Consider the following 17003-nt stretch of genomic DNA (forward strand, 5'->3'; position numbering starts at 1 on the left):
ACTCTATCTAACCCTAACTAAATTTATATTAAATTAATCTAATTCATTTATAAACTAAAATATTCCTATTTAAATCTAAATACTTACCTATAAAATAAACCCTAAGATAGCTACAATATAATTAATAATTACATTGTAGCTATGTTAGGGTTAATATTTATTTTACAGGTAAATTGTTAATTATTTTAACTAGGTATAATAGATATTAAATAGTTATTAACTATTTAATATCTACCTAGTTAAAATAATTACCCAATTACCTGTAAAATAAATCCTAACCTAAGTTATAAATACACCTACACTATCAATAAATTTAATAAACTACAAACATCTATCTAAAAATACAATTAAATTAACTAAACTAAATTACAAAAAAAAACAAACACTAAATTACAAAAAATAAAAAAAAGATTACAAGATTTTTAAGCTAATTACACCTATTCTAAGCCCCCTAATAAAATAATAAACCCCCAAAATAAAAAAAAAATCCCTGCCCTATTCTAAATTAAACAAATTTCAAAGCTCTTTACCTTACCAGCCCTTAAAAGGGCCTTTTGTGGGGCATGCCCCAAAGAATTCAGCTCTTTTGCATACAACAAATACAATCCCCCCCCCCCATTACAACCCACCACCCACATACCCCTATTCTAAAACCACCCAAACCCCCCTTAAAAAAGCCTAACACTACCCCCCTGAAGATCTCCCTACCTTGTCTTCACCACACCGGGCCGAACTCCTGATCCGATCCGGGCGATGTCTTCCTCCAAGCGGCAAAGAAGAATTCTTCCTCCGGCGATGTCTTCCTCCAAGCGGCAAAGAAGAATTCTTCCTCCGGCGACGTCTTCCTCCAAGCGGCAGCAAAGTCTTCATTCTTCTGGCGGCATCTTCAATCTTCTTTCTTCGCTCCGCCGCCGCGGAGCATCCATCCCGGCTGACTGCTGTACTACAAATGAGGTACCTTTAAATGACGTCATCCAAGATGGCGTCCGCCGAATTCCGATTGGCTGATAGGATTCTATCAGCCAATCGGAATTAAGTTAGAAAAATCTGATTGGCTGATTGAATCAGCCAATCAGATTCAAGTTCAATCCGATTGGCTGATCCAATCAGCCAATCAGATTGAGCTCGCATTCTATTGGCTGTTCCGATCAGCCAATAGAATGCGGGCTCAATCTGATTGGTTGTTCGGATCAGCCAATCGGATTGAACTTGAATCTGATTGGCTGATTCAATCAGCCAATCAGATTTTTCTAACTTAATTCCGATTGGCTGATAGAATCCTATCAGCCAATCGGAATTCGGCGGACGCCATCTTGGATGACGTCATTTAAAGGTACCTCATTCGTAGTACAGCAGTCGGCCGGGATGGATGCTCCGCGGCGGCGGAGCGAAGAAAGAAGATTGAAGATGCCGCCGGAAGAATGAAGACTTTGCTGCCGCTTGGAGGAAGACGTCGCCGGAGGAAGAATTCTTCTTTGCCGCTTGGAGGAAGACATCGCCGGAGGAAGAATTCTTCTTTGCCGCTTGGAGGAAGACATCGCCCGGATCGGATCAGGATTTCGGCCCGGTGTGGTGAAGACAAGGTAGGGAGATCTTCAGGGGGGTAGTGTTAGGCTTTTTTAAGGGGGGTTTGGGTGGTTTTAGAATAGGGGTATGTGGGTGGTGGGTTGTAATGGGGGGGGGGGATTGTATTTGTTGTATGCAAAAGAGCTGAATTCTTTGGGGCATGCCCCACAAAAGGCCCTTTTAAGGGCTGGTAATGTAAAGAGCTTTGAAATTTGTTTATTTTAGAATAGGGCAGGGATTTTTATTTTATTTTGGGGGTTTATTATTTTATTAGGGGGCTTAGAATAGGTGTAATTAGCTTAAAAATCTTGTAATCTTTTTTTTATTTTTTGTAATTTAGTGTTTGTTTTTTTTTGTAATTTAGTTTAGTTAATTTAATTGTATTTTTAGATAGATGTTTGTAGTTTATTAAATTTATTGATAGTGTAGGTGTATTTATAACTTAGGTTAGGATTTATTTTACAGGTAATTGGGTAATTATTTTAACTAGGTAGATATTAAATAGTTAATAACTATTTAATATCTATTATACCTAGTTAAAATAATTAACAATTTACCTGTAAAATAAATATTAACCCTAACATAGCTACAATGTAATTATTAATTATATTGTAGCTATCTTAGGGTTTATTTTATAGGTAAGTATTTAGATTTAAATAGGAATATTTTAGTTTATAAATGAATTAGATTAATTTAATATAAATTTAGTTAGGGTTAGATAGAGTTAATATAGTTAATATAAATACTATAGTAACTATATTAACCCTAATATAATTAGGGTTAATATATATAATGTAATACCTATATTAACTATAATATACTTAGGGTTAATATAGATAATATAGCTGGCGGCGGGGTAGGTAGATTAAATTAGGGGTTAATCATTTTAATAGAGATGGCGGCGGTGTAAGGGGCTTACATTAGGGGTTAATAATATTAATATAGCTGGCGGCGGTATAGGGGGATTAGATTAGGGGTTAATAATTTTTATATAGGTGGCGGCGGTGTAAGGGGTCAGATTAGGGGATAGATAAGGTAGATGGCGGCGGTTTTAGGGGCTCACAGTAGGGGGTTAGTTTATGTAGATGGCGGCGGGGTCCGGGAGCGGCGGTTTAGGGGTTAATAACTTTATTAGGGATTTCGGGGGTGGGGGATCGCGGTTGACAGGTAGATAGACATTGCGCATGCGTTAGGTGTTAGGTTTTATTTAGCAGATCGCGGTTGACAGGGAGATAGACATTGCGCATGCGTTAGGTGTTAGGTTTATTTTCTAGTTAGTTTAGGGAGTTACGGGGCTCCAATAGTCAGCGTAAGGCTTCTTACGGCTGCTTTTTGTGGCGAGGTGAAAATGGAGTAAGTTTTCTCCATTTTCGCCACGTAAGTCCTTACGCTGCATATTGGATACCAAACTGCGCTGGTTTGGTATACCTGCCTATGGCCCAAAAAACTACGGGCGACGGCAGAAATATACGCGCGTAACTTCTAGGTTACGCCGTATATAGGATACCAAATCAGCGTAAATATTGGCGTCGCCGGCTTTTGCGGGCGACGATTTATATCGGATCGACCCCCTGATATAGGGTGTTGATGTCATTAGACCACACCCCTTCTCATTACAGAGATGCACATCACCTAATATGCTTAATTGGTAGTAGCCTTTCGAGCCTATACAGCTTGGAGTAAGACAACATGCATAAAGAGGATGATGTGGTTAAAATACTCATTTGCCTAATAATTCTGCACTCCCTGTACAAAGTACAATTGCAGATTATATAGCGTTATACAAAAGTTTGCAAACCAACGGATTCGCAGTTAGGACAGTGAAGATATAAAGATATGTAGGTACTATTAAATCTGTTAGATATAACCTAGGTTACAATATTCATGTAATTATACCTCAGTAGTGACCTCCAAAGTATTATATATATATATATATATATATATATATATATATATATATATATATATATATATATATATATATATATATATATATATATTTAACAATAATTCTAACTAAAATTTAATCTTTAATCCTTAGTTCTGATCAATTACCTTTATATACACGATTATATTTACGTAGTAAATAGCGTATTAATTATGGCCAAATATATATGTCTATGCTGTTACAATATTCTATACAAGCAAGCTATAAAGATATTTCTGAAAATTAATCTTAAAGGGATATGAAACCCAAAATTGTCTTTCGTGATTCAGATAGAGAATGCAATTTTAAACAACTTTCCAATTTACTTCTATTGTTTAATTTGCTTCATTCTCTTGTTATCCTTTGCTGAAAAGTTTGTCTAGAGAAGCTCAGGAGTAGCAAAGAATCTAGGTGCTAGCTGCTGATTGGTGGCTGCATATATATACCGATTGTCATTGGCTCTCTCATGTGTTAATTTAGAAACCAGTAGTGCATTGCTGCTCTTTCAACAAATGATACCAAGAGATTGAAACAAATTAGATAATAGAAGTAAATTAGAAAGTTGTAAAATTGTATTCTCTATCTGAATCATGAAAGAAAAATTTTGGGTTTCATGACCCTTTAATTTCAAATGAATCGCTTATTAAACACACCTTATCATTAAACTTACAAGGTAATTTGTAATTAGCTAACAACACAAGTCCAATATCAAAATATGGATTACTAATTTACAATGCTTAAACAACAACAACTAGAGAAGTTTGTATATTATCAACACAATAGCCAATGCATGTGCAGTTCTTACAAATGTCCGAAATAAATAAAACTGACTGAATAAATCTGGAAAACAAAACCTTTCTTAGCAATAAAATTAACTTAACATTAATATACAGGTGGCCCTCGTTTTACAACGGTTCAATTTACACCGTTTCAGAATAACAACCTTTTTTTCCAGTCATGTGACTCCTATTGAAAAGCATTAAGAAGCAGTGCATTTATTAAAATTAATAGCCAGTAGGTGGAGCTGTCCGCTTGTGTTGCAGCAAAGCCAAGCAAGCTGAAATTAATCAGTTTAACCAGAACTGAGCTATCAAGCAGATTTCAAAGGAACAAGATCTTCCTGTCTATAAATCAGTCCAGATTGGAATGCATAGATAGAACTGTTTGCAGAAATATGCAAGTGAAGTCTGTGTTGTGTGATTATTTTATTAGGTTTATAATGCTGTTTAGCATTTAAAGTCTTCATTTCAAAGCTTTAAAAATAATGTATTAGGTGTTACTTATGACAATTTTGAGAGGGGCCTGGAACCTAACTCCCTCACTTCCCATTGACTTACATTATAAACTGGGTTTCAATGTCCAACGGTTTCGATTTACAACCATTCCTTCTGGAACCTTACCCCGGCGTAAACTGAGGGCTACCTGTAATTATTTCTAGACTACACATAATGAGACATAAGTTTAAAATACAAAATACCCTTTTAAATCACAGCTACCATTTAACTATGCTATAAAGAATTCCTTTGATTTAAAATATAATGATCACAAATTCGTGAATACCTTGTTTAATAGCCATCTCAATGTTTTTTAGAACAGCAGTTAGTTCTGCAACTTGAATCCAATGAGGTCAAATGTTGAAACCTACAGAAATATTTGGAAATCCATTTGCCCAAGTTATACCAATGCCAGTGACTAATCTGCGCTCATTATCAGTAGTGGCATGGTAAGAACAACCATCAACATATACCCAAGGTAATGTTTGACACTGGTCCTCATTGTATATGTTATACGGGGAAAGCAATTGTTTCTCCAGGAAATCATCTTCTAATAACTCTTCCCCATGATCCTTAACAGTACAGTCATGGAGCTCAGCAAGCCCCTGTGCGATTGGATTGTTTTTGTTTGCTTATAGCAAATTTCTAAAGGCCAGCCTTGTAAGGAAAGAGTCCAAGCTGTTATGCGGCTATTGGACAGGTTCCCATCTCTTATTCTTTCACTTTGCAGATATAGCAAAGGCTGGTGGGCCGTTTTTACAATAATTTTCTCTCCCTGTATGTAGCTGCGGAAATTTTGTAGAGCCCATACAGTGGATAAGAGGGCTTTTTCGCAATCACAAAAAAAAAATTCTACTGGGGATAAAGTTTTGCTCGCATAAGCAATGACTTTGCTTAGATTATCATGTATTTGGTATAAAACAGCACTCATGCTTATATCTGTGTAATCTGTTTCTAGGTAGAAAGGTTTACCACCTTCAGGGTAAGCTAAGCAAGGTGCTTGAGTGAGTTTTATCTTTAGCTCACTTATGGCTGTCTCTTGATCCTCACTCCAGTGCCATATCACATCCTTCTTTAGGAGATGTAGCAGTGGTTTAGCTAATTCTGCATAATTATCAATACATTTGTGGGAATAATTCATCATTCCCAGGAATTATCTCAATTCCTTTAAATTAGTTGGGTTCTTAGAATTTATTATAGCTTCAACCTTTTTCTTCTGAGGATTTAACCCTTCAGAAGTAACTTCATGTCCCGAAAAGTTTACACGGTTGCGGCACCATTGGGCTTTTGTAGGTATAGTTTGACAACCCCCCTTATGAGTTGGTTGAGGACATGTTTTGCCTCTGCAGGGTGTTTTTCAAAGTTGGTGCTTTTGATTAACACATCATCAACATAGGATAACGTCACCCTTTCCAGTGCATCAGGTATAGCCTTATGCACGAATACAGCAAATTCATGTCCTGAATTTATGTATCCAAACGGAAGTCTTTAGAATGCATATTGGACCTTCTGGAAGGAAAACGCTAGCTTATACTGGTCCTCCTCGTGTACCTTTATGGTCCAATATCCCTGCGCACAATCAATGGCAGTGAATATTTTAGATCCCTGCATCTGTGCTAGGCACTGGTCAATGTATGGCACAGGCCAGCCAGGCATATACACTCATTTGTTTAGCTGTCTTAAGTCAGCACACAAACGCCATTGTCCATTGGGCTTAAGAACACCTAGAATAGGATTATTATAAGAGCTATGCACCTGTCTGATGATACCCCTTTCTTCCAGGATTCTTATGATTTCTGCAAGAGAATCATATGAGGCTAAAGGAAGTCTGTATTGTTTAACAAAGACAGGCGGTGCATTGGGATCTGTTTGGATTCTTGCAATGTGCAGGTCTGTAGTCCCGCAGTCATAAGAGTCCCTAGCAAAAATATCCTTGTACTCCATCAGAAGTTCTCGTAGCTGTTGGCGTTCATCATCACTGGAACAGCCATTAGCTAAGGAGATTTGCTCTTCGACAATTTGCTGACATCCTGGAAAGATTTCAGACTGTCCTATCTCATAGGCTTCTTCAAGCCTAGATGTGAGATCCCCTTGATTATAATTCACATTACCCCCATGACTGATGTGTATTGGGGTATTCTTGTTCTCTGATCGGCTGATCAAATACCAGGGAGGCTTCTTCAATTTTACAGATGCCTTCCTCTGAGCTGAAAGGGTAAATAGACTGAGTTGTGAATAATCCTTCTGGCATGGATGCAAAGGATTGTTCTTTTAACTGTTCTTCAGTTAAGTACCTTTCAGGTATTAGCCCGATTACATTATTCTGGAATCCAAAAGTGTAATAACTGGATTCTAGAGCATATCCTATGGTAGTTCCCTTGGAAAAGGTGATAACCTGTGGGGTTATGTTATGCACAATAACATGTATTGGAATAGTTCCAATATTTTCCATAGGAGTATGTGTCATTGTTATACCCATATTTTGCATTCTCTCAGAGATGCAAATTAGCGCTTCAGAAGTTTTTAACTTCTGACCCCTTTTTACCTGTAAGGGTAAAAGAAATGTATCTTGCCCAGCAGGGATTACAATATCACTAGACACCTGCATATTCACAGCATATGGCATTTGCTGGTTTGATTTCAGGTCTGCATTTTCATCCTGAAATATTTCAGGGTCCCCTCTCAACAAGCTCCAGAGGCAAAGGTTAATAAAATCTATTCTTACAGCATATCTATGTAAGAGATCATTGCCAATATATATTTGATTATGGGGATTAGTTAAAACTAAAAACAGGTGTTTTGCTGATTTATTACCTATGGAGATAGATCATAAACATTTAGACATTTAGCTGTAATGTTATAGCTTTCAGAGTTATCATCTAGGTCATGAACCCAGTGATCTTTGGGAGAAAGGTATTTAATTACTTTAGGTTCAGCTATCAGCACCAATGAGTCTTCGCTTATATAGCTAGCTTCCTGTTTTAAGTTTAATTTAGCATACTTGGTTTTTCCAAGGTCATGCACTTGCATAGGGATAAATAAATCATCCTTAATTCTCTCAGTTTCTGCAAGAAATTGAGAGTGATCTCCCATTTAGGGAATTTAGGATCCCCCTTGTGGAGAGATATGGTTAATACATCGCCGTCTAGGGAAATATTGGCTATCTTTCCAGGCGAAATTTTAAAATTATTACCATTAGAGCCACTTAGGGGAGTCTGATCATCTATTTGTAGGATAGTTATTTCAGGTACAGAGTTATTCCTGAATCCTGAAATGAATCTCCACAGCATCTGGCTTCTTTTCCACCACGTGACAGTTATGTCGGGTGTAAGGTATGCTGGACCGCTCATAATTAATAGGTCTTTTGACTTGTGACCAAATAACATTATTTATGCAATCAATTATGGTACTTAGTCGCTTAAGGAGATCAATACCAATTATTAAACGATCAGTTGTCAGATCCACTATAATGACAGGGTGTCATATTACCCTAGTTCCCAGTTTAAGATTTAACCATGCAGTACCACAGGCTTTGAGAGAGTCACCCCCAACACCTATTAGTGAACCATCAAATTCCATGAGTTTAAGTTTGTGGGGCGTTAGCTCATTTAGCTGTGTGGAGTACCTGTGGGATAAAATAGTTGCCTGAGATCCAGTATTAATTAATCCCATCATAGGGTTGATAACTGAATCCTGGAGCTCAGCTAATACATAATATCTCCCTGCAGTTTCTACCATTTCACACATAAAATTTGCATGTTTACACATTTGTGGGCTTTGCCACGAGTTACCTGAATCCACCACGTTACCTGATGCAGAAGAATTTTCACTCTTCCTCTATATTTGAGATGACTGGGTTCCTGTGTACTGCATCTGTGGGAATAAGGTTTAGAGACAACTGCAAGGGAAGAGATTTATTAATAATTTCAGTCTGGGGGCACCTGTCATCACAGTCAGGCCTCCTGTTGCTGGGCTGTAGGGAAAGAATTTGATTAGTACCATTATTGACATTTGTTATTTCATTTGGTATTTCTCTCCCCTCTCTCTCAGGTAATACCTGAGTCGTTATAACTATGCCTGTGGCCCACTGCTGGCCACTGGCTGTACCCCTAAAAAAGGATTATTAGGGTGCTGAGCCGTCAAAGCTTGACTCAGTATAAAAAATAGTGTACATAATTGATTTAACTGCGTACTAAGTTGGCCCACTTGATTGTGCAAGCTATTTTTACCCATGAACCGATTTTTTTAAATCCCAGGCTATTGATTCCTGGATCCTTGGGATCCCTCAGAATCATAGCTATCATTTCTATTTTGACACGGTTGTCTTTGTTGTTCAACTTGTCCAGCGTTAATATCCTGGGGAGCACTATTTACCTGGGGTGTCTGGTTATCCCCTGAGAGTATTTTCACCATTTTTGGTATTTATTTCTACGGGGATACCTATTATCTTGTGGGTATTCATCACTTTGGGGATACCTATTTATCTGGTTATGCCCCCTATTTTGAGTATATTCCCTCTGCACCTCAGCCCTTGGTGGGGGAGGGACAGACTCAAAACTTTGTGGGGAAGGCTTGTTTTCTCTGGCCACTTCCACATAAGTTTTCTTTTTGGTCTCTAAATTTAGGAGGCTAGGTGGCACCCTAGTTTCTGCCACAATTTTAGGGTTCGGAGTTGTTTCTCTTCTAACCCCCTGTTCACTGGACTGCTGAATAGAGTATAACTTTGTACTCTCTCTGATCAGCCAATCTAATGAGCAGTTATCATCAAAATCTCTAGCCAGATTTATTTTGATGTGTGAGTGCAATGCTTCATAAAATAAATTAACAAATTCTGAGCTCTCAAATTTGGGTTCATTTCCTGCCATACAGTACTCTCCTTTCAGTGTAGAAAGGAATTCAATTGTGCTCTGATTGGCACCACATTTCAAATTATTAATATATCGATGCCTTGGCCGCGGTTGCTGTGCGATATGGGCTGAACTCTCTTTTACACTGTTGCTCTATTTCACTCTAAGATTTGACATTCATATCTTTAAATGAAGCAAATTATTTATGATGCTTAGGCTCAAATACCCATGGCAATTTTAGATTGCCCATCATTTATATTTAATACAGCTAAAACATTTTCATAAGCCTCTAAATGATCAATTATGAAAGTGGTCCCCCTTTTGGAAAACAGGTGTACTGCTTTACTTAGGAACTTAATTATTGTAGGGGTGTCATACACTTTATTAAATACATTACTGGATCTCATTGGGGCCTTATGATTAGGGCTGGATGGCCCTCTATCTGCCCTATTTATACTATGGGGAGATCCCTTACGTGTACTATTATTATATGGGCTATTTGGGTAGCTGGCTCTGCCCTCTGACTCACTACTGTAACTGTCCTCCCCCTCTGAAGTGGATAATTTCCCTGAATTTAAAACATGAGGTGACTGCTTATTTGGGAAGTTTACCTCAGTGCAAATCGGGTCCTTTGTATAAATTCTTACCTAATGCTCTGTAAATTCTTTTAGAGTTTTTATAATATCTGCACTATCTTCGTTATTTTCACTACTGATGGAAGGGGTTTTATTATGGCGATACTGACTTTTTAGTTCACTTAGCTCTTTCTGGTGCTGGTTTTTTAAGCATGATGATATTTTTCTCTTAACAAGAAATTTTCTCCCTGGCTCTCTGCAAGTTGTTTATTTAAACTTTCTTTTTGGGCTGCTAATTTTTGTTATGCGTTTGTAAGGTGGCCATGTTCTGGGCAAGCGCATTAATTTTATCCTAGACTTGCTCTACCTCTTCTTGACCTAGTCTTAAGGAATAATTTTCACCCCTCAGTTGCTCCAATTGTGAGTTTTTCCCTTCAATCTGATTGGACATTTCATCGTTCACAAAGAGGAGCAGACCCCAAGTTTTGAAAATGATTACATCGCTTTTTTGGGGTTTTTGGGGATGGCCAAGTTTTACCCTTGAAATATTTGACTTGCGCCACACCACATATTATTTGCAATATTTTTGGCCTTAGTCTTAAGCATCTTAATGTAAGCATCTAACTCTTCCTTAATATTTTATCTATTTTTAAGGTGAGTAATGGCTTCAGTTTTAAGCGTTTCTGCCTGACTAATGGGCGATTTTGGGGAACATATTTCAATATTGGGTAGAGATTCACTTCTACATATCTTATTATTTTGGCTTAGTATTTAGTTAAAACGCCAATACAATTTTAACAGCACAAAAAAAAATATATATATATTTTTTTCATTTTAATTTTTTAAATATTAAAAAAAAATCCATAATAATTTTTACTTTACTACAAAATATATGATATCAATGTGATAAATATGTAATGATTTCTAGAGGTGCCTCCAATTATGTTGATACTATTATTATATCTGTTAGATATAACCTAGGTTACAATATTCATTTAATTATACCTCAGTAATAACCTCCAAACGTATTATATATATATATTAAACAATAATTCTAACTAAAATTTAATCTTTAATCCTTAGTTCTGATCAGTTACCTTTATATACACAAATATTATATTTACATAGTAAATAGCGTATTAATTATGGCCAAATATATGTCTATGCTGTTACAATATTCTATACAAGCAAGCTATAAAGATATTTCTGTAAATGAATCTTAATTCCAAATGAATCGCTTATTAAACACACTCTATCATTAAACTTACAAGGTAATTTGTAATTAGCTAACAACACAAGTCCAATGCCAAAATATGGAATACTAACTCACAATACTTAAACAACAACTAGAGAAGTTTGTATATTATCAACACAATAGCCAATTTATGTGAAGTTCTTAAAAATTTCCGCAATAAAAAAAAAAATGACTGAATAAATCTGGAAAACAAAACCTTTCTTAGCAATAAAATTAACTTAACATCAATATAATTAAAATAATTTAAAATAGAAAATACCCTTTTAAATCACAGTTACCATTTAACTATGCTATAAAGAATTCCTTTGATTTAAAATATTAAATATATTTAACAATTGCTATGTCAGCACGCCCAAGGAGGGGGCGGTGTCACAGCTGTTACACACATACTGTAGCCTGTAGGCTTATACAGATACTAATATCATTGGTCAGTATACTTAAACACAAGAAAGCTCATATAGTAAATATAGAAAGCTCATATAGTATACATAGTAAGAAGCTAGTAAATAAAAAATATGTATATACACACATGTATATGTCATATTAGGCACACATCGCTAGCCTTTTCTAATATATGAATTAAAGGGACAGTCAAAAACAGAATTGTTGTTGTTTAAAAAGATAGATAATCCCTTTAATACCCATTTCCCAGTTTTGCATAACCAACACAGTTATATTAATATACTTTTTACTTCTGTGACTAACTGTTATCTAAGCATCTTCTGACCGCCCCTAATCACATGACTTTTAGTTATTATCTATTGACTTGCATTTTAGCCAATTAGTACAGTGTCTGCCACTAGCCAAGGGCGTAATTACAATGTTATCTATATGGCCTACATGAGCTAGCACTCCCCTGCTGTGAAAAGCTAATAAAAAAGAGGCGGCCTTCAAGGGCTTAAAAAATATCATATGAGCCTTCCTAGGTTTGCTTTCAACTAGAATACCAAGAGAACAAAGCAAAATTGTTGATAAAAGTAAATTGCAAAGTTGTTTAAAATGACATGCCCTATTTGAAAAATTAAAGTTTTTTTTGGACTTGACTGTCCCTTTTTTGGACTTGACTGCCAAATGAATATGGTAGAAACATCAGAGAACCAAGTAAAAGTCCATCCATATATGAATGAGTGACAACTCCAAATTCAAGGAGATATACTGTGTCATAGCAGGATCCTGAAAGAGAAACTTACTGCGTCATAATCAAAGACAAAAATATATACATATAGGTCCCATCTTCAGGAGCTAGTGATAGAATGGACTGAAATCCAAGTGAGTATTAAGACCCTTCAGCGTTATAGTGTCCAAAGTGTAAATCCATCTTGTCTCTCTCCTTAATAGTGCTTTGACCCTGTCCCCCCTCTAGACATTGGGGGTATATGATCTATTAACATTGTTTTTAGGCTTGCAGCGCTATGTTTCTTCTTACAGAAGTGTCTGGCTACCGGTTGCTCAGAGTCGCCTTTATCAACGGCTTCCCTTATAGCACACCAATGGTTAGCCATGCGGTCCCTGAATGATGTTACTGTTTTCCCAACATAAAAAAGGGAACATGAGCAGAAGAGGATATAGATGACATGGTCACTTGTGCACGTCAGGCGATGATTGATCTTATATCTTTGATTGGTATGAGGGTGCTGGAATGAGGAACCCCTCAACATGCTATTGCATGTTACACAGTTGCCGCATTGAAAGCAGCCTTTCTTGCGTGACTGTAGCCATGTAGTTTTATGGTAGCATCTCACCGGTTCAGGTTCCACTAGAATATCTCTTAGGTTTCATGCTCTACGGTACGCCATCCTTAGGGATTCTGTGTGTTGGAATGTTAGGGACTTCTCCACTTTCACCAAATCCCAACGTCTACTTATTGAGGTATTGAGTATCCCATGGGCAGTGTCAAATGTCACGAAATTCATCTGATCTGTTTCTGGTGGCTTTACGGCTCTAGTGATGAGTTCGTCCTGTGTACGTTCCAGCACTTTCCTCTTCGTCTCAGTCACCAAACTATCATCATAGCCTCTCTTTAGAAGTTTCTCTCCCATCATGTCCAGTTCTTCACTCATTATGGAGTTCTCTGTATTGTTCCTCGTTACTCTGGTGAGTTGAGAAGTGACCACCCCCTTCTTCTGATGATATGGACCTCTCCATAGGTTTGGTATATAATGATGTGCCAAACCTACAGTAGTCGACCTCCCTAACCTTAAAGATCAAGAAAGTGTATGGATTCTAGGGAAAATTCAAGTTTTAATTTTATAGGGGATTGCTCACCCATGTGATAAGATGCTCTTTATTCCCACGCCAAATCAATAGGACGTCATCCATATTGCGTGTATAGAAGATGACTTCCATACAGTCTTGGAGTCTCATGACATGTCTTTCATGCAATGACATATAAAGGTTGGCATAGGTGGGAACAATGTTTGATCCCATTGCTGTACCTGAGGTTTGCAAGTAGAATTCGGACTCAAATCTAAAATAGTTCTTCTCCAAACAGAAGAGCATAAGTTATATTATAAATTCAATTGGTGGTCCCTCATAGAATATGGAGCTGGTGACCATGGACCGGACAGCCTGCACACCCCCATCATGAGGGATGGAGGAGTACAGGCTGTCAACGTCCATGGTGACCAGTAAATCACCCTCCTTCAGCCAATCTGCTGTTTTCAATAGTGAGATGAGACTAGGGGCATCTTTCCGATAAGATCTAGTATTCCTGACCACTGGCTGAAAATAAAAAAAGAGAAAATGGAATCCCTCACAGAGACTATATGTCTCCCGGGAGGGATTATCTAGTGTCTTGTGCACTTTCGGTAGCAAGTATAGCACAGGAATTTTTGGAAAGCCAGTGGTCAGGAACAAGAGCGTATTTTCATCTATGAGTCCTGCTTCACTCATTCATATATGGATGGACTTTTACTCGGTTCTCTGATGTTTCTACCATATTCATTAGGCATGATGTAATGCCATAGTCTTTAATTCATATATTAGAAAAGGCTAACGATGTGTGCCTAATATGCCATGTACATGTGTGTATATACATATTTTTTATTTATTAGCTCCTCTCTATGTATACTATATGATCTTTCTATATTTGCTATATGAGCTTTCTTGCGTTTAAGTATACTGACTGATGATATCAGTATCTGTATAAACCTATGGCTACAGTATGTGTGTGACAGCTGTGACACCACCCCCTCCTTGGACGTGCTGACGTATCTGGTGAGTTGCGCCGTGATGAAGTCACTACGTCACTTGTGTTTGCGGTGGTGCACACAAAGCCAGCATGGTTTCACTTGGGGCTAAGTATTATTGGTTGTCTGTTAATGTTATGGGTATATAAGGTGGGGTGATGTGAGGGATTCCATATTTTTGTCTCGTGTGTATCATTTGACAAAGGGTCCGGTCCGGTACCCGAAACGTTATGGCATTTTAACTTTGGAATATAAAGTTGTTTTTTGCATCTATACAAAGTCTATTGAGTGCTTTCTGCATGCAAGCTATATATATATATATATATGTATATATATATATATATATGTTTTCAATATGATCTGCATATTTTAAATTATTATGAAGATTAGGCACAAATCATTTATTTGAGATTTAGCTTCCCATGTCATATCTTGAGCTAGCAAATTTTCCCACAGATATATGTGGATTGGACCTTCAAAAGAAGATCTAGTGAATCATCATGTTGATTATTACATATATCTGTTAACTTATGTGAACTACAGTACAGATTTGTGTCTCTTTCATCCCAGGGGGCATCCTGAACTAGGTAAGTATCAGGGCAATTATTTTAATTGAGTTATTCAGAAAAACATCAAAGTGCAGTCTGTATATTGAGTGTAGAGAGGGGGTCAGGGCTGAAAGGTCTGATTTCAGGTCTTTAATGACAAATACAGTACAGAAATTATATTTAAAGTAGTTCCATATATAGATTAATCAATCAGCATGATATCTATGCACATAGCTTCCAATGATATTTCCCCTTTTACATGACAGTCCAGAGAAATGCTTCACCCAGCGATTCGTCACTCCAATACAGGGATCCTGAGTCTCAAAGTGGCAAGAACGAAATGAAAAGAAGAAAAAGGAGGAGCTTCATAGGGTAAGTTCATACAGGGTAAACAACCTCAGGAGATTGCTATTGCCAGTGTCTGTCTCGCTGGGGGGACCGGTTTGCCTCAGCTTGTGTCACGCGCACTACTAGTAGTGGCTTTCTAAACATGAGTTGCCCTTTGTCTTCTCCTTAGGTTGTTTACCCTGTATGAACTTACTCACCCTATGAAGCTCCTCCTTTTTCTTCTTTTCTTATTGTTCCCAAGAAGGAGGTAATGTTTACACCAGTTTTTGATCTAAAGGCTGTGAACAAGTTTGTCAGAGTTCCAGCTTTCAAAATGGAGACTTATCTACATATTCTGATTCACAAAGATCACTTTCAGTTTCTGAGGTTTGCTTTTCTAGATAAGCATTTTCAGTTTGTTGTTTTACCGTTTGGTCTGGCTACAGCTCCAAGGATCTTCACAAAAAGGGTCTGGGGGCTCTTTTGTCTGTCATCAGAGGTCAGGGAATAGCTGTGTTTCTTTACCTGGACAATATCTTGGTACTAGCTCCATCTTTACATTTAGCAGAATCTGACACCAACAAACTGTTGTTTCTTCGTCAACATGATTGGAGGATCAATTTGCTAAAGAGGTCTTTAGTTCCTCAGACAAAAGCTACTTTCCTGGGGTTCCAGATAGATTCAGTCTCCATGAGACTTTCTTTAACAGATCAAAGAAGATTGAAGTTGGTTTCGGCCTGTTAAAATATTCAGTCTCTTCAGTTTCCCACTGTTGCTCTTTGTATGGAGGTTCCGGGTCTTATGAATGCAGCTTTGGATGCTATTCTGCAACAGTTGAGTAAACAATGGCACTACAAATGGGCAATCTCTCAGACACATTAATAGAGGTATGAATTAAATATATTCAATATTAGTAAACCTCTGTAACTTTGAGAGGTGCTTAGCATAATATAATTAACATTAGGATTGTGGATAAAGAAAAGAGGGGAGATATCCACTACAGTGTGCACAACAACACTCTGTGCCCTGACTATAAAGGTAGGAATTGAGAAAGTGTATAAAACATAACTTTTATTATATTAAAATTAAAAAATGGGTAAGAACCAATATTAAAAATGGGAATAGAAGGATATGTGATGTTAACCCTAGGAATCAATATAAATTGTGAGCCTTTGAACAAATGACTGGTCATAAATCATCAGGGAATAATAATAATAGATCAAGGAGCATCAGTATAGGTGTGAATACAATCAGAGTTCTTCCAGAGTAGAAGAAACCAACTTTCTGTTTAATACATACTCTGGGTACCCTAGAAATACAAAATCCATGCAGACCAGGAAAATGACCAATATAATATTCAGGTATCCTATACACCGCTAGGATGTAATAATGTACTAAGGGAGTACTAAAATAGGCTATATAAGTAGTAGTTGTAAGTGTAAGATGTGCATCAACAGTAATATAGTAGATCTCCACATCGTGGATAGATTAAATAG

The sequence above is a fragment of the Bombina bombina genome, chromosome 1 (genome assembly GCF_027579735.1).
Source record: "Bombina bombina isolate aBomBom1 chromosome 1, aBomBom1.pri, whole genome shotgun sequence".
Classification (NCBI taxonomy): domain Eukaryota; kingdom Metazoa; phylum Chordata; class Amphibia; order Anura; family Bombinatoridae; genus Bombina; species Bombina bombina.